The sequence below is a fragment of the Triticum urartu genome, chromosome 7 (assembly GCF_003073215.2).
Source record: "Triticum urartu cultivar G1812 chromosome 7, Tu2.1, whole genome shotgun sequence".
In the NCBI taxonomy this organism is placed as follows: domain Eukaryota; kingdom Viridiplantae; phylum Streptophyta; class Magnoliopsida; order Poales; family Poaceae; genus Triticum; species Triticum urartu.
The window spans coordinates 548,923,231-548,948,302 of NC_053028.1; positions in this window are offsets into that span (position 1 = coordinate 548,923,231).

Here is a 25,072-nt window from a genome sequence, read left to right on the forward strand (position 1 = left end):
ATGCACTTTATTATTAGTAGATCTTTTGGTGTGCCATTGAGGATACTTAACCATAATATTATCTAGGAGTTTAGTAGCTTCTCCTAAAGTGATTTCCATAAAAGTGCCTCCCGCGGCCGAATCTAAAAGGTTTCTAGAAGTAAAATTCAATCCGGCATAAAATTTTTGTATAATCATCCACAAATTCAAATCATGTGTAGGGCAATTACGTATCATTAATTTCATCCTCTCCCAAGCTTGTGCAACATGTTCATGATCAAGTTGCTTAAAATTCATAATATCGTTTCTAAGAGAGATGATCTTAGCGGGAGGAAAATACTTAGAGATAAAAGCATCTTTGCACTTATTCCACGAATCAATACTATTTTTAGGCAAAGACGATAACCAAGCTTTAGTATGTTCTCTAAGAAAAAAAGGAAATAGCTTCAATTTAACAATATCATTGTCCACATCTTTCTTCTTTTGAATATCACACAAATCAACAAAGTTGTTTAGATGGGTAGAGGCATCTTCACTAGGAAGGCCGGAAAAGGAATCTTTCATGATAAGATTCAACAAAGCAGCATTAATTTCAAAAGATTCAGCATTGGTAAGAGGAGCAATCGGAGTGCTAATAAAATCATTGTTGTTGGTATTAGTAAAGTCACACAATTTGGTATTATCTTGAGCCATCGTTACAAGCAAGCAATCCAACACACAAGCAAACAAGAGACGGGCAAAAAGAGGCAAATAGAGAAAGAGAAGGTGGACGGAGAGAGAGGGCGAATAAAACGGCAAGGGTGAAGTGGGGCAGAGGAAAACGAGAGGCAAATGGCAAATAATGTAACGAGGAGATAAGGGTTTCTGATGGGTACTTGGTATGTTGACTTTTGCGTACACTCCCCGGCAACGGCGCCAGAAATCCTTCTTGCTACCTCTTGAGCACTGCGTTGGTTTTCCCTTGAAGAGGAAAGGGTGATGTAGCAAAGTACCATAAGTATTTCCCTCAGTTTTTGAGAACCAAGGTATCAATCCAGTAGGAGGCCACACACGAGTCCCTTGCACCTACACAAACAAATAAACTCCTCGCAAGCAACGCAATGAAGGGGTTGTCAATCCCTTCACGGTCACTTACGAGAGTGAGATCTGATAGATATGATAAGATAATGTTTTTGGTATTTTTATGATAAAGATGCAAAGTAAAATAAAAGGAAAAAAATAACTAAGTATTGGAAGATTAATATGATGGAGAATAGACCCCGGGGCCATAGGTTTCACTAGTGGCTTCTCTCGAGAGCATAAGTATTACGGTGGGTAAACAAATTACTGTTGAGCAATTGATAGAATTGAGCATAGTTATGACAATATGTAGGTATGATCATGTATATAGGCATCATGTCAGAGACAAGTAGACCGACTCCTGCCTGCATCTACTACTATTACTCCACACATCGACCGCTATCCAGCATGCATCTATAGTATTAAGTTCAAGAGAACAGAGTAACGCTTTCAGCAAGATGACATGATGTAGAGGGATAAACTCATGCAATATGATATAAACCCCATCTGGTTATCCTCGATGGCAACAATACAATACGTGCCTTGCTGCCCCTACTGTCACTGGGAAAGGACACTACAAGATTGAACCCAAAGCTAAGCACTTATCCCATTGCAAGAAAGATCAATCTAGTAGGCCAAACCATACTGATAATTCGAAGAGACTTGCAAAGATAACCAATCATACACAAAAGAATTCAGAGAAGATTCAAATATTGTTCATAGATAAACTTGATCATAAACCCACAATTCATCGATCTCAACAAACACACCGCAAAAGAAGATTGCATCGAACAGATCTCCACAAGAGAGGGGGAGAACTTTGTATTGAGATCCAAAAAGAGAGAAGAAGCCATCTAGCTAATAACTATGGACCCAAAGGTCTGAAGTAAACTACTCACACTTCATCGGAGAGGCTATGGTGTTGATGTAGAAGCCCTCCGTGATCGATGCCCCCTCCGGCGGAGCTTTGGAAAAAGGACCCAAGATGGGATCTCACGGATACAAAAAGTTACGGCGGTGGAATTAGGGTTTTGGCTCCGTATCTGGTAGTTTGGGGGTACGTAGGTATATATAGGAGGAAGGAGTACGTCAGTGGAGCAACGTCGGCCCCACGAGGGTGGAGGGCGTGCCTGGGGGGGGGGGGGTAGGCGCGCCCCCCTACCTCGTTCCTTCTTGGTTGATGTCTTGACATAGGGTCCAGATCCTCTGGATCATGTTCGTTCCGAAAATCACGTTCCTGAAGGTTTAATTCCGTTTGGACTCCGTTTGATATTCTTTTTCTGCGAAACCCTAAAATAGGCAAAAAACAACAATTTTGGGCTGGGCCTTCGGTTAATAGGTTAGTCCCAAAAATAATATAAAAGTGTAAAATAAAGCCCAATAATGTCCAAAACAGGATATAATATAGCATGGAACAATAAAAAATTATAGATACGTTGGAGACGTATCACCGCCAAGTATAGCAGCAATGACTCTTGCGGTTTGGGCGCGCCTAGTATCGGCGTGGAGGGGAGATACCTCTTCAAATCTTGTAGTGCTGCCTTTGCCTCCGGAGTCCACTTTACTGGACCCGCCTTTTTCAAAACTTTGAAAAAGTGGAGGGCGCGCTCAGCAGATTTGGAGATGAATCTACTCAGGGCGGCAACTCAGCCGGCGAGCCTACGGACGTCTTTGACCCGCTTCGGTGCTTCAAGCTGCTCGATCGCCTTGATCTTGTCGGGATTTGCTTCAATTCCACGCTGAGACACAAAGAACTCCGGAGCGTGGTTGAGCTTGAGGGTTGAGCTTGAGGTTGATCTTACACATATTTGCAAATGTTTCTTCAAGGTCTTGTATGAGCGTGGCCCTGCCCTTGGTTTTGACCACTATATCATCCATATAGGCTTCCATATTTCTATGTAGCTGGGGCTCAAAACCAATTTGGACCGCTCGGGCAAACATCAAACCATCACTCTTCAACCCAAAAGGCATCCGTACAAAGCAGTACGTACCACATGGGGTGATGAACGTGGTCTTCTCTTTGTCTTCTTTCATCATGAAGATCTGGTGGTATCCTGAATAGGCATCGAGGAATGACAGCAGGTCACACCCGGCGGTGGAGTTTACAATCTGGTCGATGTGTGGCAGGGGGAAAGGATCCTTTGGACAAGCTTTATTGATGTCTGTGTAGCCAATACAAAACCTCCACTTCCCATTTGCCTTACGCACCACCACCGGATTGGCCAACCACGTGGGGTGGTGTACTCCTCTAACCAGGCATGCCGCCTCCAACTTCCTGATCTCTTCTATGATGAACTCTTGTCGCTCCAAACCTTGCTTCCTGACCTTTTGCTTGACGGGCCGTGCATGAGGACAGACAGCAAGATGGTGCTCAATCACCTTCCTGGGAACGCTAGGATGTCAGAGGCTTGCCATGCAAACACATCGACATTCACCCGCAGGAAGGCAACGAGCGCGCTTTCCTATTTGCTGTCGAGGGTGGAGCTTATGGTGAAAGCCCCGCCTGTGCCGTCCTCCTTGACAGACACCTTCTTGGTTTCTGGTGGTGCAGCCTTGGACTTCTTGCTCTTGTCGGCAGAGCTCTCTCGCACGTCCTCAGCGGGAGCGAAGCATTCCAAAGAGGTGCGTGATACGTCTCCAACGTATCTATAATTTTTGATTGCTCCATGCTATATTATCTACGGTTTTGGACGTTATTGGGCTTTATTATCCACTTTTATATTATTTTTGGGACTAACCTATTAACCGGAGGCCCAACCCAGAATTGCTGTTTTTTTTGCCTATTTTAGGGTTTCGAAGAAAAGGAATATCAAATGGAGTCCAAACGGAATGAAACCTTCGGGAACGTGATTTTCTCAACGAACAAGACCCGGGAGACTTGGACCCTATGTCAAGAAAGAAAAGAGGAGGCCACGAGGTAGGGGGGCGCTTACCCCCCCCCCCCCCCCGCCCCCCCCCCCCCAGGCGCGCCCTCCACCCTCGTGGGCCCCCTGTTGCTCCACCGAAGTACTCCTTCCTCCTGTATATACCTACGTACCCCCAAATGATCAGATACGGAGCAAAAACCCTAATTACACAGCCGTAACTTTCTGTATCCACGAGATCCCATCTTGGGGCCTGTTCCGGAGCTCCGCCGGAGGGGGCATCGATCACGGAGGGCTTCTACATCAACACCATAGCCCCTTCGATGGAGTGTGAGTAGTTTACCTCAGACCTACGGGTCCATAGTTAGTATCTAGATGGCTTCTTCTCTCTTTTTGGATCTCAATACAATGTTCTCCCCCTCTCTTGTGGAGAACTATTCGATGTAATCTTCTTTTTGCGGTGTGTTTGTTGAGACCGATGAATTGTGGGTTTATGATCAAGTCTATCTATGAATAATATTTGAATCTTCTCTGAATTCTTTTATGTATGATTGGTTATCTTTGCAAGTCTCTTCGAATTACCAGTTTGGTTTGGCCTACTAGATTGATCTTTCTTGCAATGGGAGAAGTGCTTAGCTTTGGGTTAAATCTTACTCTCGTAAGTGGCCTTATAGGGATTGACAACCCCTATTTGTGTTGGTTGCGAGGATTTATTTGTTTTGTGCAGGTACAAGGGACTCGCGCGTAGCCTCCTATTGGATTGATACCTTGGTTCTCAAAAACTAAGGGAAATACTTACGCTACTTTGCTGCATCATCCCTTCCTCTTCGGGGAAAACCAACGCAGTGCTCAAGAGGTAGCAAGAAGGATTTTTGGTGGCGTTGCCGGGGAGGTCTACGCAAAAGTCAACATACCAAGTACCCATCACATAGCCTTATCTCTAGCATTACATTATTTGCCATTTGCCTCTTGTTTTCCTCTCCCCCACTTCACCCTTCCCGTTTTATTCGCCCTCTCTCTCTCTCTCTATCCTCCCTCTCTTTCTCCATTTGCCTCTTTTTGCCCGCTTGCTTTCTGTTTGCTTGTGTGTTAGTTTGTTTGCTTGTCATTATGGCTAGTCCCTTATCTTCTCCGTTGTCTCCCGAGAATGAAATTCTAAATTTTAAGCAAAGGGAGGGAGAAAATCTAAAAGATGCTTGGTATAGAATTTGCAATGCTCAAAATAGATCTACTAGGAAGCAATCTACTTCCGTTCTTCTTTGCAATTTTTATGTAGGCATTACTCCTTGGCACCATTATGTTATTGATACTATTACTGGAGGGAACTTTTTGGGTAGCCATACTTTTGATTCTTATAATGCTATGTTAGATTTATTTGGCTCACCTCCTCTCTTGGTTAATAGAACTATATTAACTTTGGAGCATGTAATGCAAAGGCTTGAAATTATTGAAAATAAGGTTGCTACCGTAGAGTTAATTGAAAATTTGGATAAAAAGATCCACAGCCGAATCTCTCAATATGGATCTAAAGTAGGAGTTACTTTGAAAACTATTAAAGAAAAGGAACCCATAGTTAATGAGAGAATAAATCACGATTCCACTAGGATCGATAAACTTGAGGGTATTATTAGCAACTTGGGAACCGCTTTTTCTTCCGTAAAGAATACTCCAAGTCCTCCCACTAAAATTGCCAAGCTTATGTATGTTCCTAAAAATAAGGGTGAATCCTCTAGTAAGGAAAATGCGGATCTCAAATCTATACCTATTCATCCCAATCTTTTTGCTATCATTAAGGAACCATTTGTTACAAATGAATTTTTCGATCTTGTGCCTAAAAGTTTGATAATTAATAAAAATAAAGAAATTCCTAAAGATGGTAGATGCCTCATTGAATAATTTCCTACCAAAGATGGCAATACCTAGATCTATTCTTGCTTGTTATGCCTAGCTAGGGGCGTTAAACGATAGCGCTTGTTGGGAGGCAACCCAATTTTATTTTTATTCCTTGCTTTTTGCTCCTGTTTAGTAATAAATAATTTATCTAGCCTCTGTTTTGGTTGTGTTTTTTGTGTTTAATTAGTGTTTGTGCCAAGTAGAACCGTTGGGAAGACTTGGGGAAAGTCTTGTTGAACTTGCTGTAAAAAACAGAAAATTTAGCTCTCACGAGAACTGCTGTAATTTTTATTTGGAAGTGATATTTAGTTAATTCGTTTTGCAGATGATTAACATATAAATTCCTCACTTCCAGCAGTTTATTTTAGAATTTTTGGGGTTCCAGATCTTGCGCTAGCTACAGATTACTACAGACTGTTCTGTTTTTGACAGATTCTGTTTTCGTGTGTTGTTTGCTTATTTTGATGAATCTATGGCTAGTAAAATAGTTTATAAACCATAGAGAAGTTGGAATACAGTAGGTATAACACCAATATAAATAAATAATGAGTTCATTACAGTACCTTGAAGTGGTCTTTTATTTTCTTTCTCTAACGGAGCTCACGAGATTTTCTACTTTAAGTTTTGTGTTGTGAAGTTTTCATGTTTTGGGTAAAGATTTGATGGATTATGGAACAAGGAGTGGCAAGAGCCTAATCTTGGGGATGCCCATGGCACCCCCAAGATAATCCAAGGACACCTAAAAGACAAATCTTGGGGATGCCCCGGAAGGCATCCCGTCTTTCGTCTACTTCTATCGGTAACTTTACTTGGAGCTATATTTTTATTCGCCACATGATATGTGTTTTGCTTGGAGCGTCTTGTATTATTTGAGTCTTTGCTTTTTATTTTACCACAATCATCCTTGCTGTACACACCTTTTGCGAGAGCCATACATGATTTGGAATTTGTTAGAATACTCTATGTGCTTTGCTTATATCTTTTGAGTTATATAGTTTTGTTCTAGTACTTCACTTATATCTTTTAGAGCACAGTGGTGGATTTGTTTTATAGAAACTATGGATCTCTCATGCTTCACTTAGATTATTTTGAGAGTCTTAATAGCATGGTAGTTTGCTTAAAATCCTAATATGCTAGGTATTCAAAGTTAGTAAAATTTTCTTAAGAGTGTTTTGAATACTAAGAGAATTTGATGCTTGATGATTGTTTTGAGATATGGAGGTAATAATATCAAAGTCGTGCTAGTTGAGTAGTTGTGAAATTGAGAAATACTTGTGTTGAAGTTTGCAAGTCCTGTAGCATGCACGTATGGTAAACGTTATGCAACAAATTTGAAACATGAGGTGTTATTTGATTATCTTCCTTATGAGTGGCGGTCGGGGACGAGCGATGGTCTTTTCCTACCAATCTATCCCCCTAGGAGCATGCGCGTAGTACCGATGTTTTTGATGACTTGTATATTTTTGCAATAAGTATGTGAGTTCTTTATGACTAATGTTGAGTCCATGCATTATACACACTCTCATCCTTCCATCCTTGCTAGCCTCTTCGGTACCGTGCATTTCCCTTTCTCACATTGAGAGTTGGCGCAAACTTCGCCGGTGCATCCAAACCCTATGATATGATACGCTCTTTCACACATAAACCTCCTTATATCTTCCTGGCATTTCCATAGCCATTCTGAGATATATTGCCATGCAACTTTCCACCGTTCCGTTTATCATGACACGTTCATTATTGTCATATTGCTTAGCATGATCATGTAGTTGACATAGTATTTGTGGAAAAGCCACCATTCATAATTATTTCATACATGTCACTCTTGGTCCAATGCATATCCCGGTACACCGCTGGAGGCATTCATATAGAGTCATCTTTTGTTCTAGTATCAAGTTGTAATCATTGAGTTGTAAATAAATAGAAGTGTGATGATCATCATTTTCTAGATCATTGTCCCAAGTGAGGAATTATAAAAAAAAGAGAAAGGCCATAAAAAAGAGAAAGGCCATAAAAAAGAGAAAGGCCATAAAGAAAAAAAGAGAGAAAGGCCATAAAAAGAGAAGGCCCAAAAAATGAGAGAAAAAGAGAGAAGGGACAATGTTACTATCCTTTGCCACACTTGTGCTTCAAAGTAGCACCGTAATCTTCATGATAGAGAGTCTCTTGTTTTGTCACATTCATATACTAGTGGGAGTTTTTCATTATAGAACTTGGCTAGTATATTCCAACAATGGGCCTCCTCAAGTGCCCTAGGTCTTCGTGGGCAAGCAAGTTGGATGCACACCCACTAGTTTCTTTTGTTGAGCTTTCATACATTTATAGCTCTAGTGCATCCGTTGCATGGCAATCCCTACTCCTTGCATTAACATCAATTGGTGGGCATCTCCATAGCCCATTGATTAGCCTCGTTGATGTGAGACTTTCTCCTTTTTGTCTTCTCCACATAACCCCCCTCATTATATTCTATTCCACCCATGGTGCTATGTCCATGGCTCGCGCTCATATATTGCATGAAAGTTTATAGGTTTGAGGTTACTAAAGTATGAAACAATTGCTTGGCTTGTCATCGGGGTTGTGCATGATGAGAGCATTCTTGTGTGACGAAAATGAAACATGACTAAACTATATGATTTTGTAGGGATGAACTTTCTTTGGCCATGTTATTTTGAGAAGACATAATTGCTTAGTTAGTATGCTTGAAGTATTATTATTTTTATGCCAATATGAACTTTTGTCTTGAATCTTTCGGATCTGAATATTCATACCACAATTGAGAAGAATTACATTAAAATTATGCTAAGTAGCACTCCGCATCAAAAATTCTGTTTTTATCATTTACCTACTCGAGGACGAGTCGGAATTAAGCTTGGGGATGCTTGATACGTCTCCAACGTATCTATAATTTTTGATTGCTCCATGCTATATTATCTACTGTTTTGGACGTTATTGGGCTTTATTATCCACTTTTATATTATTTTTGGGACTAACCTATTAACCGGAGGACCAGCCAGAATTGCTGTTTTTTTGCCTATTTTAGGGTTTCGAAGAAAAGGAATATCAAACGGAGTCCAAACGGAATGAAACCTTCGGGAACGTGATTTTCTCAACGAACAAGACCCGGGAGACTTGGACCCTACGTCAAGAAAGAAAATAGGAGGCCACGAGGTAGGGGGTGCGCCTACCCCCCCCCCTAGGCGCGCCCTCCACCCTCGTGGGCCCCCTGTTGCTCCACCGATGTACTCATTCCTCCTATATATACCTACATACCCCCAAATGATCATATACGGAGCAAAAACCCTAATTCCACCGCCGTAACTTTCTGTATCCATGAGATCCCATCTTGGGGCCTGTTCCGGAGCTCCGCCGGAGGGGGCATCGATCACGGAGGGCTTCTACATCAACACCATAGCCCCTCCGATGAAGTGTGAGTAGTTTACCTCAGACCTACGGGTCCATAGTTAGTAGCTAGATGGCTTCTTCTCTCTTTTTGGATCTCAATACAATGTTCTCCCCCTCTCTTGTGGAGAACTATTTGATGTAATCTTCTTTTTGTGGTGTGTTTGTTGAGACCGATGAATTGTGGGTTTATGATCAAGTCTATCTATGAATAATATTTGAATCTTCTCTGAATTCTTTTATGTATGATTGGTTATCTTTGCAAGTCTCTTCGAATTACCAGTTTGGTTTGGCCTACTAGATTGATCTTTCTTGCAATGGGAGAAGTGCTTAGCTTTGGTCCAATCTTGCGGTGTCCTTTCCCAGTGACAGTAGGGGCAGCAAGGCACGTATTGTATTGTTGCCATTGAGGATAACAAGATGGGGTTTTCTTCATATTGCATGAGTCTATCCCTCTACATCATGTCATCTTGCTTAAGGCGTTACTCTGTATTTAACTTAATACTCTAGATGCATGCTGGATAGCGGTCAATGAGTGGAGTAATAGTAGTAGATGCAGGCAGGAGTCGGTCTACTTGTCTTGCACGTGATGCCTATATACATGATCATACCTAGATATTCTCATAACTATGCTCAATTCTGTCAATCGCTCAACAGTAATTTGTTCACCCACCGTAGAATACTTATGCTCTCGAGAGAAGCCACTAGTGAAACCTATGGTCCCCGGGTCTATCTTCATCATATTAACTCCTACTACTTAGTTATTTCCTTTGCTATTTACTTTGCCTTTATTTTACTTTGCGTCTTTATCATAAAAATACCAAAAATATTATCTTATCATATCTATCAGATCTCACTCTCGTAAGTGGCCTTATAGGGATTGACAACCCCTATTTGCGTTGGTTGCGAGGATTTATTTGTTTTGTGCAGGTACGAGGGACTCACGGGTAGCCTCCTACCTGATTGATACCTTGGTTCTCAAAAACTGAGGGAAATACTTACGCTACTTTGCTGCATCATCCCTTCCTCTTCGGGGAAAACCAACGCAGTGCTCAAGAGGTAGCAGTGCGCTTGCGGGAGTGGGTGCAAGAGATCTCGCCGGAGGAGGTCTTGCCGGAAGGGGTATTTCCGGCCTTCTTCTTCCCTGGAGCTTCAGCGGCGGGGGCAAGTGTCTTCGCGGCAGTTGCTACAACTGCCTCTCCGTAAAGTTGATCGGCCCAGATGAGCGTATCTTTCTTGTCGGAGGGGATGGTGATGATGGTCAGCGGCCCTGACATCTTTAACGTGTTTTAGGCGTAGTGGGACGCCGCCATGAACTTGGCTAGCGCTGGGCGGCCAAGGATCCCATTGTATGGCAAGGGGATCTCGGCGACATCAAAGACGATCTTCTCCGTCCTATAATTCAGTTCGCCTCAAAACGTAACGGTCATCATCATTTTACCTTTAGGTTGGCTCCTTCCCGGGTTGACCCCTTGAAATGTGCCCGTCTCTTCGAGGTCTCCATCAGGAATCTGCAGCTTCTTGATCACAGCGGGCGAGATCAAATTCAGACCGGCCCCACCGTCAACCAGCACTTTCGTCACCTTGAGGTTGCGTATCGTTGGCGAGACCAACAACGGCAAACACCTGACCGCAGTTGTGTGATCAGGGTGATCCTCGGAGACAAAAACGATGGGCATGCGGGACCACTTCAGGGGCTTCTAGGCATCAAACGACGGCTCTGCCGCAGCGACCTGACGCACCCACTGCTTCAGCTGGCGGTGTGAGGTGTGCAACGAGGCGCCACCATCGATGCACATGGCCTCTGTAGCCTTCTGGAACTCGTGCTCGCCAGACTCGTCGTCCTCGTCATGATCATCATCCTCCTCTTTCTTGTCGCGGCCCCGAGCGGGCCTCTCTTGTTGGTTATCTTTGCCGTGGCGACCCCCTTGGCCGCCACGCTTTTTACCGGATCCCTCAGCACCATATGGGCCCTTCTCCTTGTCTCGCCTCTCATATTCAGCCTTCTGCTTCTCAGCAAGCAGCTCAACTTGTCGGCGGTTCTGTAGGTCATGGCCCTTGGTGCGGTGGATCTTGCAGTACTGCTTGTCGGAGCCTCCTGGCTTGCCGGCGGCCGCCAGGGCCAAGCAGGCAGCACACCCAGCAACCTCTTGCCGGGGTCATCATCCTTGGTCTTTTTGGCGGCGCCGAGCTCACCGGATCCCTCAATGGCAAGCACGGTCTTGCCCTTGCGCTTCCTGTTCTGGCGCCGGCCATTCTTTGTCGGAGCGGCGGTGTCTTCGTCTGTGGAGTTAGTTTCCGCACCGGCTTCCTCGCCGGGGTACTTCCTCCCCTCTTCAGCTCGAGCACATCTATCGGCTAGAACATAAATTTCGGCCACATCCTTGACCTTATTCATTGCCAACTCTTCACGCATCTTGCGGTTGCGCACATTATGATCACTACAAAAAAATACACCTCCGTGATGATACGTGTTTATCACAGTAGGTCGCTTTTTTTGTCATGCATGTACATCCATGACAAATTTATGACAGAATCAAGATAGTCATACCTGTGCTGTCATAGAAGTGTTCCATGACATTACCAAAATTATCATCATGGAAGTGTCCACTTCCATGAAGATAAATCACGCGTCACAGATTCGTCAAGGGTGACCGACACGTGGCATCCACCGTAACGGAACGCCGTTAAGCTATCGGGTCGGGTTTTGGATCCGATAACCCGTTAACAGCCCCAGCCAATGGGGATTTTCCACGTGTAAAATCATCATTGGCTATAGAAACACGTGTCGGCTCATCGTCGGGACAGATGTCATCCACTCACTGGACAGAAGGCGCCTATGATACGTCGACACGTGGCACGGCCAAACAAGTTTAAATGGGCCGGCCCAACTAAAGGCCCACAAGATTTTGCGAACCATAATGGGCCGGCCCAGCTAAAGGCCCACGAGATTTTGCGGACCATAATTGCCTGGCCCAGCTAAAGGCCCACAAGATTTTGCGGGCCATAATGGGTCGGCCCATGTAAAGGCCCACAAGATTTTTGTGTGCCATAATGGGCCGGCCCAGGTAAAGGCCCACAAGATTCTTACGGGTCATAATGGGCCGGCCCAGCTAAAGGCCCACGAGATTTCACCAACATTAATGGGCCGGCCCAGCTGTAGGCCCACAAGATTTTGAGGACCCTAGTAGGCCGGCCCATTAACTGGCTGCCATGTTTTGGGCCAAATGCCGGCCCATATTTTATCTGGTCCATTAATGGCCTGCCACACTCCGGGCCTAATAGTGGCCCATATGAGATCCGGCCCGTTAAAAGCCTACCACGTTCTGGGCCAAATTACGGCTCAAATCAGGTCCGGCCCTTTAAGAGGCTTTGGGCTCAATTATGGCCCATATCAGATTCGGCCCGTCAACTGGATACTATGCTTTTGGGCCCACTTGCTAAAGGCCCACTTAGTAATTTGGCCTGATATTAGTTTTGGCCTGTTAAGGGCCCGTTTAACATTTCGGCCCTATATTAATTTCGGCCTATTAAAATCCCGTCATATAGTTGGGCCTAACTACGGCCTGGTTTGCATCCGGCCTGCTCGCAGCCGATATCTGATTGGGCCAAACAAGGACCGAGATAATTTTGGCCTGTTAAAAGCCCGTCATTTGATTCGCACAATCATGGGCCGGGGTTCATTTCGGGCTGCTGCGTAACTAGTAGGAATTAAGAACGAACCTACCCTATACAATAAAGAAATTACGCATAGTAACTAAGAATAAACCTACACTACACAATAAAGGATTTAAGGTATATTACATCAACTGGGCATCAAAGTTCACCACCAGTGATCATAAAGCGCAATGAAGAAGCAGATTACAAAAACTGGGCACCATTGCAGCGTAACAAAATAATACTAAACCGAGACCACTTCCAAGACAGTTCAAGAAAGGTTAGCCTTGCGGGGGAACTGCTGCGCAAGCTGCTGAGCAAGGCTATGAGACCGGCCGAGCATGTCGGTCATAGCTTCCAGGTGTAGCTGTTTAGCGATGAGGTTCTCATTGGTGTTCTCCGCAATCTTTCTTAGAGATAGGACTTCAATCGAAGTTGAGTTGCAGAATGCCTTTCTGCTAGAACTTGGGATTGAAGAAGTCGAACTGATTCAGACAATGAATTCTGTGAGCTTGTCTGACTGTTAGTCTCAAGTAGCTTGAACACTGCATCAAGACAATACTTTGGGGTTGTCTCGCTATCTTCAAGATGTTTTGCCTTCTTTGCTGTAATATAAGTTGGGTTTGTCTCACAGCCTTCAGCAGACTTGTGCATGCCATCAGGCATATTACCCTGAAACAAAGCAGAGAGATGACAGGTTTTGCACGTGTATAAACAAAGATGATAACTGTTCTGTCAATTCTATCCAATTTCAAATTAGAAAATAAAGAGTATGTTCAAAATATCAATAGCATAATTTGGCATTGTTCATAATGCGGGGAGCTTCACCACACTACTGTATTACCATGTCAACATAACAAGCATAGATGAAGGGCAAAGAAAATCATTGTATCTATTTTGGATAATGTGCATGGCATGTTGTTCATATCATCAGCCATATCAGTAAGATAAAATAGGAGATGACAAGGTGCAAACGTGGGCTGCTTCAGAACACACTGGATTATAGATCCACAAAAACAAGCATGCATATTTGGTTTTACAAGTAAAACTTAGAACTTACGGTTCTTATGAACATGCATTTTGGTAGAAACAGCAAACTAAACAGCAGTAAACGATAGGGAGTATGAGCAAATTAAACAGCAGTTGAGGATAAAGGCTTTAGAAGGACTGACTTACATTAACAGTTAACACCGGCTTTATAATGCCCTTCTCCATGGCAAGGGAAGGATAACTCAAGAATTTCAGCACAGAATCTTCTTCATAAGCATTGCATGTACTCTACATTTTGTAGAGAGTAATTATAGATATGATAATACTGGAAGGGATAGAGGATAATGAAGATAAGATGTAGATTGATGCTACATAATCAACTACCAATCCCTGGAAGTACAAGCGTTACAGGACAAAATGTACTGACAAGAGCAATGGGCTACACTTCTGCACTGGCATTGTCTGTGTATTCTACTTGTTGGTAAGATTAAATATAGATCTGATCTTTTTTAGTAAATGGTGGGCGAGGGAGATAAGATGCAGAATGCTACAAAATGAACGAATCCCTCTTCCCATAATACAAGAGTGTTTTGAATACTGGTGTACTGTACGAAACATTCTTATATTGTGGGACGGAGGAGTAGCTGTTAATGTAAGTACAGTGATAGACCACGTTCAGTCCTTACAAGAGGACTGCAGAGCTAAACCTCTTCAAAAGCATTGGGTTGATTCTAAATTTATGTAAGAGTCCATACGGATCTTATAATGTCCACCAAATGGATGATTACGAGGCTAACATGTGCAGTGATGCTACATAATCAAACAACTATGAAAGTAAGTATGGTCATACAGGGCAAGAGGTACTCACAAGAGCAATGCAGTGTGCAGTATAGTTGCGAGATTCTATGGTCCCTTGAGAACGAATGTTCTTCTGCTAACAGTTTTCGTACAAGTGAGACATTAAGGCAAATGCAGAAATGTAGTTCAAATTGTGATGTGATATCATAGACAGTACCTTATGCTGCAGCCGAGACCAATGTGTAACAAGATCATTCCAGTCACCGTCGAATAAATGTAGCACCGGAGACTTTACAGAAATTTCGTTCAGAGGCTTGCCATCGAAGTGCGCTTGCCTCAGGTAGGAACGATACTTCATCAACGAGTGCTTGAAAAGTGCAACCAACCCTTTCTCGTCATCACAATCTAGTTTGCGCCTCGCCTATTTAAAAGAATGAAATCTTGTGTCTTCTGTCAGCAGAAACATATGCAGTAATGACCATGAATAACATTAGTACATTACTTACGCGCAAGTTGCGGAGGAAGACTGGAAATTGTTCTGTGTCTGTGGTATAATCTTTCCATGAAGGAAAGATGCACACAAAGTTCCTGACAACAACATAAGCTTCATCTTCTAAACTGGGAAGAAATGGAATAGTGGTCCTATTTGCTGCAATTGGGGCTCTCTCTGGTTCGAAAAGGGATTTGGCAACTGGATTTGGTGTTCTCTTTGCTAGAATGGGGGTTTTGCGTCGTACAGCTCGTGCTATGTCAACTGGCATAATCATACTGTTTGCTGCAGTTGGGGTCTGCTGAGTTGGGGCATCAGAAATGACCAGTGTAGTAGGGCTAGAGTCTGCTAGAGTTGGGGTATTTTGTGGGTTAGGTGATATTGCAACTACACCTAATGGGCTATTTGATTTATCAGGTGCCACTACCTTTTCCAAATACTTTGCTTGTGCTCCTCCACGATCAGCAATCGCCCTCTTCCTTTTGAACATCTGATACACAAGAACATCATTTGAATGGATAAATATGGTATGATGACAGATGGAATATGTACTAAAAATGGATAGGCAGGGCGTATTCACATACACGATGTGTAAACTAAGCTAATGGCAGTTCAACAAAGTAGAAGCAATGCAAAGCATCAGTTGCAAGATATGTGCGAGCAATGTAACCTTGGAAAGTTAGAGCAAGTACCTTGATGGGTGAATAAGATAGGGCATCTTCCTCTGACTCCTCCACTAGGGAGCTACATTGACTTAGGTCTCCCTCTAGCTCAGAACCACTGTTAGGATCATATTCTAAGCATGAATCTGTAGGTGGAGAGTGTTTGCATTGCATTGCATCCAGACTTGATTTCAGTCCCTTAATGCCAAGTTTGACAGCCATGGCATTGTTCTGCTTTATTCTTTTCATGCGCGCAAGCTCATAATCATTATGATCCTGTTCAGAATCTGAGATTCATGAAAACATAAAAAGTAGTCAGATTATCTATGGAATGCATTGCGGTTTCAACTCGGAGAGTGTCTCCCTATAAACCCCATGCATATGCAAAGTTCACCTCCCCAACCGTGTTGACCAGATCACACACAGAGATACATACCGGAGCGGCAAACAAGAATTTTCAAAACTAATTTAGGAACATTTAGCTGACCAATTAACAACTTTGTTTTAATAATATAAGATTCGTATTTGAACAACTAAGCTTGTTTAGCTTGATGGGTGGAGCAGTGTTATTATGACACGAAGCATGTATTCTGATCGTATAGTGATCATAAAAGGGGGAAACTCTAAGCATATATTTTTTAGCAAAAGAGGGTTTCCCCTCTGATTTCTATTCAAGAAACCACCACGGAACCAACATGATCAATTAAATCTTAAGCATGATCAATTAAACCGTATTATGGTTGTGCCATGGTAGATTTGAAGCTGCAAACCGGAGAAATGATTTTAGCATCCATTGTTTGCTTCGAATTAAGAACTAAATTCTAAGAGCTGAAAATAAAGTAGAGTAACCAAGTTAAGATCTATTTTCTGGTTGAGATCAAAAAGTTGAGGAGATATGAAGTACCACCTCTCTTGCGGCGCCGTGTAGGCATCGGGGGTACGATGGCTGTCGGTAGTGTTGAAGCAGATCTGCGATGGTAGACGGGTGCATCGGGGGATAAGTCCCGTTTCGGTGGAAGAGAAGGTCGTGTGAGCGGCCCCGGCAAAGAGGACAACGGCGCCGATGAAGCGATAGGACACGATGCAAGGCTATTGGTATGTCGCCGTGGATGAGAAACGTCCATCTCTAGCAGTGGACGACGCGGTCTTGGTAGGCGCTCCGGCATGGTGGAGGACAGTGGCGATGGATGTAGTGGAGGACGGCGGCGATGGATGGGGTGGCGGACGGAGGCTGGTGTGGGAATGGGGTGTTCTAGCGCGGATGGTGTATGAATGGGAAAATGGAGGGGGAGGTACGAGGAACCATGTTTTTGGGACGCGCCTGTCTGAAATATGGGAAAGTTACGAACTTATCCCCCGTGTCAAATTTGGACATCTCGTCGGTTGGCGATAGGACAGTAATCTCGCATCTCCCAAATATTTGCCAGTAACTATTTCGGGCGAGGAGAGGGTGTTTTGCCGCCCACGGTTGGCGCCCACGGTGTATGAACCGGGCTGACAGGTAGGGCGGTTGTGTCACGTCTGATGGAAGTTACACATCTGCCCCTATTTAAAATATTAGCCTACATCGATTTCGGGCGAGGAGAGGGTGTTTTGCCGCCCACGGTTGGCGCCCATGGTGTATGAACAGGGCTGACAGGTAGGGCGGTTGTGTCACGTCTGATGGAAGTTACACATTTGCCCCTATTTATGTAACATCCCAAATTTTCAATTTGGAATGTTATACAATAGATCATCATTGCATATCATATTTTATTGCATTTTGGTTGATCCAGAAATTTCACGCAACTCAAGGACCCTCGGAGAGAGTTGGGGATTTCGATATTTTCATATTTGAGTTCTCTCAAATTTTGAAAATAAGATCATTTGATTTTATTTATTTTATCTTCAATTATTTCTATTGTCAAAACTTAAGAGAGGGAATAAAATGACTTTCCCAAAATAAAGAAATATTGAGGATTTAATAATAAAATCAAATAAGATTTTATTCTGGTTTTAATTCCTATTTTATTTGAATTTAGGAAAAAAATGCATGTTTTTCAAAATTGCATTTAGGCCCCAAATAAATGTTCATCCTGTCCGGCTTGACTTTAGAAGCCGGGGAAATTTTATTTCAGGATTTTTGGAGTCCATTTAGTATTCTTTTTTTTTCTGAGCGTAATTATTAAAAAAATAAATCCGAACCGACCTTGGGCCGTGTCCGGCCAGGACTCCGCCTGGCCGGGGCTTTATATAGCGCCACCCCGGGCCGCCTCCATACCAAGCCGCCGCAAACCCTAGCCCGCCCGCGCCCCAGCAGCCGCCGCCGCCGCTGCCGCCGCCCACCGCCGCCGCCGATGCCGGAACCCACCGCCCCGCATGCCGAGGTTGACCCGCCGCCGGTTGTTTTGAAAACCGTTGGTTTTCACCGGTTTTTTCGTTTTTTAGATTCGGTTTTTTAGATAGATCGGTTTTTTTCTCGGTTTAGTTAATTAGCGAGCGTTCGCTCGTTCATTAGTTTTAGCGAACGCGTTCTTCGTTTAGATCCAGATAACGAACGTTTGTTCGTTAATCTGTTCGTCATTTTTCTTTTTCTCGGATTAAATCCGCGATTTTTCTGATCTCGATTCCTGATCCGATTTTCGTTTTAGTATAACGTTTCGCTCGTTTGTCGGAATCAGGCGATTCAAGCACCTGGAGTTTCGTCTCGAAACCCTCTTTCCGTTTAACCGACTCAAACAAGTTTTTGCCTGTGTAAAATTTGACCTAGATCCAGATTATTAAACGAAGCTTGTTTCTTTTTGCCGTTTGTCTTTCGTTGCTTCGTTCGATTTGATTCTTTTTGCCAACCCGAGTTCTTAAGTTGAACTTTCTGGTTAGACCTCTTATTTGAGTTTTACCTGTGCATTAGTTGAGTACTTATTGTATGCTTGTTTGTTTGCGATAGAGTACCCGAAGTGCGTCGCTTGCTACTTCGAATCGTTAGGTTTTGCGGATCATCAGCAAGGCAAGTAACACTTTGATCATACTCCCTATTACCCAGTTTTTATTGCATTAGATCAATCCTCACACATTGCATGATTAGGATCTAATTAAATAATGGATTTGGGAAGTAGATGAGGTAGTACCTATTACCTGTTATTATCAAACCTTTGGGAGTTACTTCTACATTTGCTTATTATGCCATGCTATGCTAGTAGATGTGGATTGGGTGAGTGTATCCATGACTGATGTGAGTTTGTTAAATTAATGGTTTATCTAAGGTGGCAACTTAAATACACATTTGGGTGGATTGAGGCACCTAGGTATTCCAGCGATTGCCTGTTTTCTTTTGGACCGCCACCCAGGCTCAAGGGATCATGAGATTATTCATGCTAGAAACTTCCGTGTGCAGCCACAAGCTACTATGGGCTCTAGCATAGTTGACTAAGTTGTGCAAACTCTTAAAGTGGTAGACTAGTAGATGTAGGGGAAGGTAGGTGTAACGGTCTACCCGATCGTAAGGTGCTAGCGCTTCTGAAAGACTATGTCTCGGTCATCCGTTTCTCAAACACCTTGTAGTGCAAGAATCCCAACGGAGGAGATCGAGTCTTGTGGGGAAAAGTGCGCACACCTCTGCAGAGTGTATAAACTAATCATGGTTAGTCGTGTCCCCGGTTATGGACATCTTGAGTATCTAGTACTTGGATTATCATGTGAATCTCATCATGTTACTCTAATTAATATTGTTGGGTTTTTAATGATGATGCTTAATTGGGATTGAGAGGGTGTCTACACTCTCAATGTTTAACAACTACCATGATAGTTAAATAAAACTTATTCCTTTGCATTAGGGAAAAATTGGCTTTACGCAAAACTGTAACCATAGAGCTTTCCACCAGCCAAATATGCATGTAGTATAGTCTTATTCTTTCATTGCTCTCTATGTCTTACATTGCCAGCATATTCCATGTGCTGACCCGTTTTCGGGCTGCAACGTTTATGTTGCAGACTTTTCAGACGACGAGTAAGGTGCTTTTAGGTCGTGGTTCTATACTCAGTGATGCCGTTGGAGTTGATGGACTCACTTATCTTCCAAGCCTTCCGCTGTTATCTTTATTAGATGGCCTTAAGCCATATTTTTGTAATAAGCTCTCTTTTGAGACTCGATGTAATAAGTGTGTGATTGCTACTCTGTTATAAATCCTTCAAGTACTGTGTGGTGTCAGCATTACTGATCCAGGGATGACACCGGAGCACAGAGATTGGACCGTTTGAGGTCTGGTCGCTACAAGATGGTATCCGAGCACACACTGACTGTAGGACACGACCACTAAGCTAAAGCCCTAGACTACTACTCTCTTCTCATTCTGACTTCTCATCTTTTCTACTCTTTTAGGATGGCGGATGCAAGGAACAAGTTCACACAACCGGATGAAGATACACCCTTTGGACGTCACTTGAAGGAAGTCACTAGATATCTGAACATAGGAGTACCAAGCTTCACCGGAACCTACAACGCCACTTTACCTGAAGAGGAGCGCTGGATGATTCAGGTTCAAGTTCCAGGAAGGACGTTCATGCCAGTCACTAAGCCCATAGAGTTTTCCTTTAATGCACCAACCTGGAGTCTAGGAAAGAGCATGGCAGCTCACATCGCGATGGGACGCATTGGAGAAGTTTACCGCAATGATCTCAAGGATACTATCTACTAGATTTGTGGGCGCCGAGATGAGCACTGGGAGATGATTAGCACCAGGAAGGATAGATCAATTGCAGCTTTTATCCAGGAGTTAAACCAACACATTCGACGTCAGGAGAACCAGATGTGCGCCGACATGATAGATCTGAAGAAGGCAAGGACAAGAATCAAGGAACTGGAGGAAGAACTCAAGGCTACACGTGAAGATTATGAAGAGGAAATCGAAGTATTGGTGGATAAGAATGCCGACCTAACAATGAAGATCGGAATATTTATGGGAGGCCCTACGCTAGCAGAAGAAGACGAAGAACCCAAGGAGATTCGCCCGGAAGACTACATCATCATCGACGACACCGACTCAGATCCAGATGATAGCGATGATGACTATGTTGATGAAGCAGGAGCAGATATCATGGAGTCTGCAACCGAAGAATATTTCTAGTAGACCACCAAATCAGTAGTAGTAGTCCACCATGTAAATATAGTAGTCCGAGCACTTTTGCTATAGTTAAGATCGATTGTATGCTCTTGTTTGATTGAATGAAGTGAATTGTTTGCTTTTCTCTCATGTGCATATGGGTAGTGTTTTCTCTTTAGACCCCTCTCTATTCTTAAATCTCATCTTTTCTAAACCCTCAGATGCCTCCGAGACGTGACCCCGGATTTACCTTCCTGCCGGAGCTCACTCAGTTGATCCAGCAGCAAAACACTTTGATGCAGTTGCTAGTCCAGAATCAGAATCAAGGGAACAACAACAACAACCCACCACCACCACCACCACCTGTTGATCACTTAGCCCATTTTCTTAGGTGAATCCGCCGGTGTTTTCCAGTAGCACCGAGCCTATAGTAGCAGATGATTGGCTCCGCAAGACAGCAAGGGAGTTGACCACGGCAGGATGCACGGATGCGGAAAAGGTGAAGTTTGCCGCACATCAGCTTGACGGACCCGCAGCATCATGGTGGGAGAATTTCACCGCCACTTTCCCTATCGATACTATCACATGGGACCAGTTCCAGCAGGCTTTTCGTACTGCCCATGTTTCAACAGGAGCTATGGCCATGAAGAAGCGTGAGTTTAGCAACTTGCGCCAAGGAGGACGGACAGTTGGCCAGTACGTGGAGGACTTTAGTAAGCTAGCACATTATGCCCCAGATGACGTTGCTACGGATGCAGCTAAGCAGGAGAAGTTTCTGGAAGGACTGAATGATGAGTTGAGCATGCAGTTGATGGTAGCAACCTTCAACTACTACCAGGAGTTGGTAGATCGTGCTCTTATGATTGAAGGGAAGAAGCAGCAGATTGAGAATCGCAAGAGGAAGTATGGACAAGGGAAGTACAATTCAGGAGCTCAGCAGAAGCCGTGTTTTACCCCTAGACCGGGAGGACATTTTCAGCATACCCATGGAGGAGGTAGCTCGCACAATCATAATGGCCCCAAGAATGGTAATGGGAATGGAGGAAGCAACGGCCAGAACTGTACCAACCCATCAACCCCAGCCAAGAGAGACCTGAGCCAAGTCACTTATTTTAAGTGCCAGAAGACTAGACATTATGCCAATGAATGTCCTAAATCTCAGAATGGAAATGGCAATGGAAGCTCTGGGAAGAAGCCGAACCCTTTCAATAGGGGACAGGTGAACCACGTTAACATGGAGGAGGTTGAAGAGTAGCCAGATGCAGTAATCCGTATGTTTTTGGTTAAGTCTTTTACTGCACTCGTTCTTTTTGATACTGGTGCATCGCATTCATACATATCAAGGGGATTTGTGGATAAGTATAACCCGCCCACCAAAGTTCTTAGAACCCCTATGTTAGTAAGCTCACCAGGAGCGGAGTATATGGCTAGTAATGGATGTTTTCAAGTGCCATTGAGTATAGGTAGGCATGTGTTTCCCTCGGATTTAATCATTTTGGAATCACAAGGTTTGGATGTAATTCTGGGTATGGATTGGCTGTCGATGTGTGGAGGAAACATCGATTGTGCCAGTAAGTCGATTTTGCTTACCACCACATAAGGAAGAAGGATCAAGTATGTATCCCGGCATGTGCCGAAGAGGACTCAAATAAATTCGTTAACAGGGGTTGTGCAAGAGGAAGTACCAGTGGTAAAGGATTTCCCTGATGTATTTCCAGAGGAGTTTCCAGGCATGCCACCGGATAGAGATATTGAGTTTTTGATTGAGCTTTTGCCAGGCACAGGGCCAATATCTAAGAGACCATATAGGATTCCCGCAAAGGATTTGGAAGAGATTAAGAAGGAGATTAAGGAGTTACTGGATAAAGGATATATCCGCCCAAGTTCTTCGCCTTGGGGATCGCCAGTACTTCTAGTGGAGAAGAAGGGTTGATTGTTAAGGATGGTTGCTGATTATCGAGGATTGAATGAAGTAACCATCAAGAACAAGTACCCACTACCGATGATCAATGATCTGTTTGATCGATTGCAAGGAGCTAAGGTATTTTCCAAGATCGATCTGCGATCAGGATACCATCAGTTGAAGATTCGAGAACAGGATATACCTAAGACGGCTTTTACCACTAGGTATGGACTGTACGAGTATACCGTTATGTCATTTGGACTGACTAACACACCTGCATATTTTATGAACATGATGAACAAAGTGTTCATGGAGTTTTTGGATAAATTCGTCGTAGTGTTCATTGATGATATCCTTGTTTACTCAAAGAATGAAGAGGAGCATAAGGAGCATTTGCGTTTGGTGCTTGGTAAACTCAGGGAACATCAGCTATATGCCAAGTTTAGCAAATGTGAATTTTGGCTGAAGGAAGTTGGATTTCTCGGACACATTATATCCGGAGAAGGTATAGCAGTAGATCCCACCAAGGTTGACACTGTGACAAATTGGGAAGCCCCAACAACAGTTGGAGAGATCCGGAGTTTTCTTGGACTTGGAGGATACTACCGGAGATTCATTGAGAAATTCTCAAAGATTGCAAAGCCTATGACGGAGTTGTTGAAGAAGGATACCAAGTTCATATGGACTGAGGAATGTGAGGCCAGTTTCCAGGAGTTGAAGAAACGTCTGGTTACAGCAGCAGTGTTGATTTTGCCAGATCAGACTAAGGATTATGAGGTGTATTGCGACGCTTCACGTCGAGGACTTGGAGCAGTGCTTATGCAGGAAGGAAGAGTTGTTTCCTATGCCTCATGACAGCATAAGCCTCATGAGTTAAATTATGCCAACCATGATTTGGAGTTAGCAGCCATAGTGCATGCATTGAAGACTTGGAGACATTTTCTCATTGGAAACCATTGTGAAGTATACACGGATCACAAGAGTTTGAAGTACATTTTCAGGCAGAAGGAGTTCAATCTCAGGAAAAGGAGATGGTTGGAGCTCATCAAGGATTATGATATGAGATTGCATTACCATCCCGGAAAAGCTAACGTAGTAGCTGACGCGTTGAGCCGTAAAAGCCATGTCAACACTCTAATGACGGGAGAAGTACCAAAAGAGTTAGCCGAGAATCTTTGTGAGCTATGTTTGGAGATAGTTCCGAGAGGCTATGTAGCAACATTGGAGATTCAGTCTACTCTGATGGAAAAGATCAGAGAAGCCCAGAAGACTGACAAGGAAATTGCTTCTATTAAGGAGAAAATGAGCAAAGGAAAAGATAGAGGATTTTGTGAGGATGAGCACGATACCTTATGGTTTGAAGACCGGGTTTATGTGCCTAATGACTCGGAGATCGGGAAGTTAATTCTGCAAGAGGCCCATGATTCACCATATTTGATTCACCCAGGAAATACCAAGATGTATTTGGTTTGAAAGATACTTTCTGGTGGACCGGAATGAAGAAGGATATTGCGGAGTATGTAGCAGTTTGTGATGTATGTCAAAGAGTAAAGGCAGAGCATCAGAAGCCAGCGGGATTGCTACAGCCATTGCCGATACCCGAATGGAAGTGGGATAAGTTAGGCATGGATTTTATCACGGGATTGCCCATAACTCGTTCAGGCTATGACTCGATTTGGATTGTAGTCGATCGTTTGACAAAGGTAGCTCATTTCATTCCAGTGAAGACTACCTATACTAGTGCCAAGTTGGCAAAGATATACATGACCAGGATCGTATGTCTGCATGGAGTTCCAAGGAGCATTGTATCAGATAGAGGAACCCAATTTACCTAAAAGTTCTAGAATCAGTTGCATGAAACTTTCGGTACTAGGCTAGAGTTTAGTACAGCTTTCCATCCGCAGATAGATGGACAGACCGAGAGAGTCAATCAGATTTTGGAGGATATGCTGAGAGCTTGTGCGCTAGATTATGGATCTAGTTGGGACAATAATTTGCCATATGCAGAGTTCTCTTATAACAACAGTTATCAATCCAGTTTGAAGATGGCCCCTTTCGAAGCCTTGTACGGAAGGAGGTGCGGGACCCCATTGACATGGGATGAAGTTGGAGACCGTCAGTTGTTTGGACCGGATTTGATTAAGGAGTCTGAACAGAAAGTGAAATTGATTCGCGATAGGCTCAAGGTAGCCTAGTCCAGGCAGAAGAGCTATGCAGATTCTAAATGCAAGGAGACAGTTTACGAAGTCGGAGACCGAGTTTATCTTAGAGTATCTCCACTTCGAGGAGTTAAGCACTTTGGA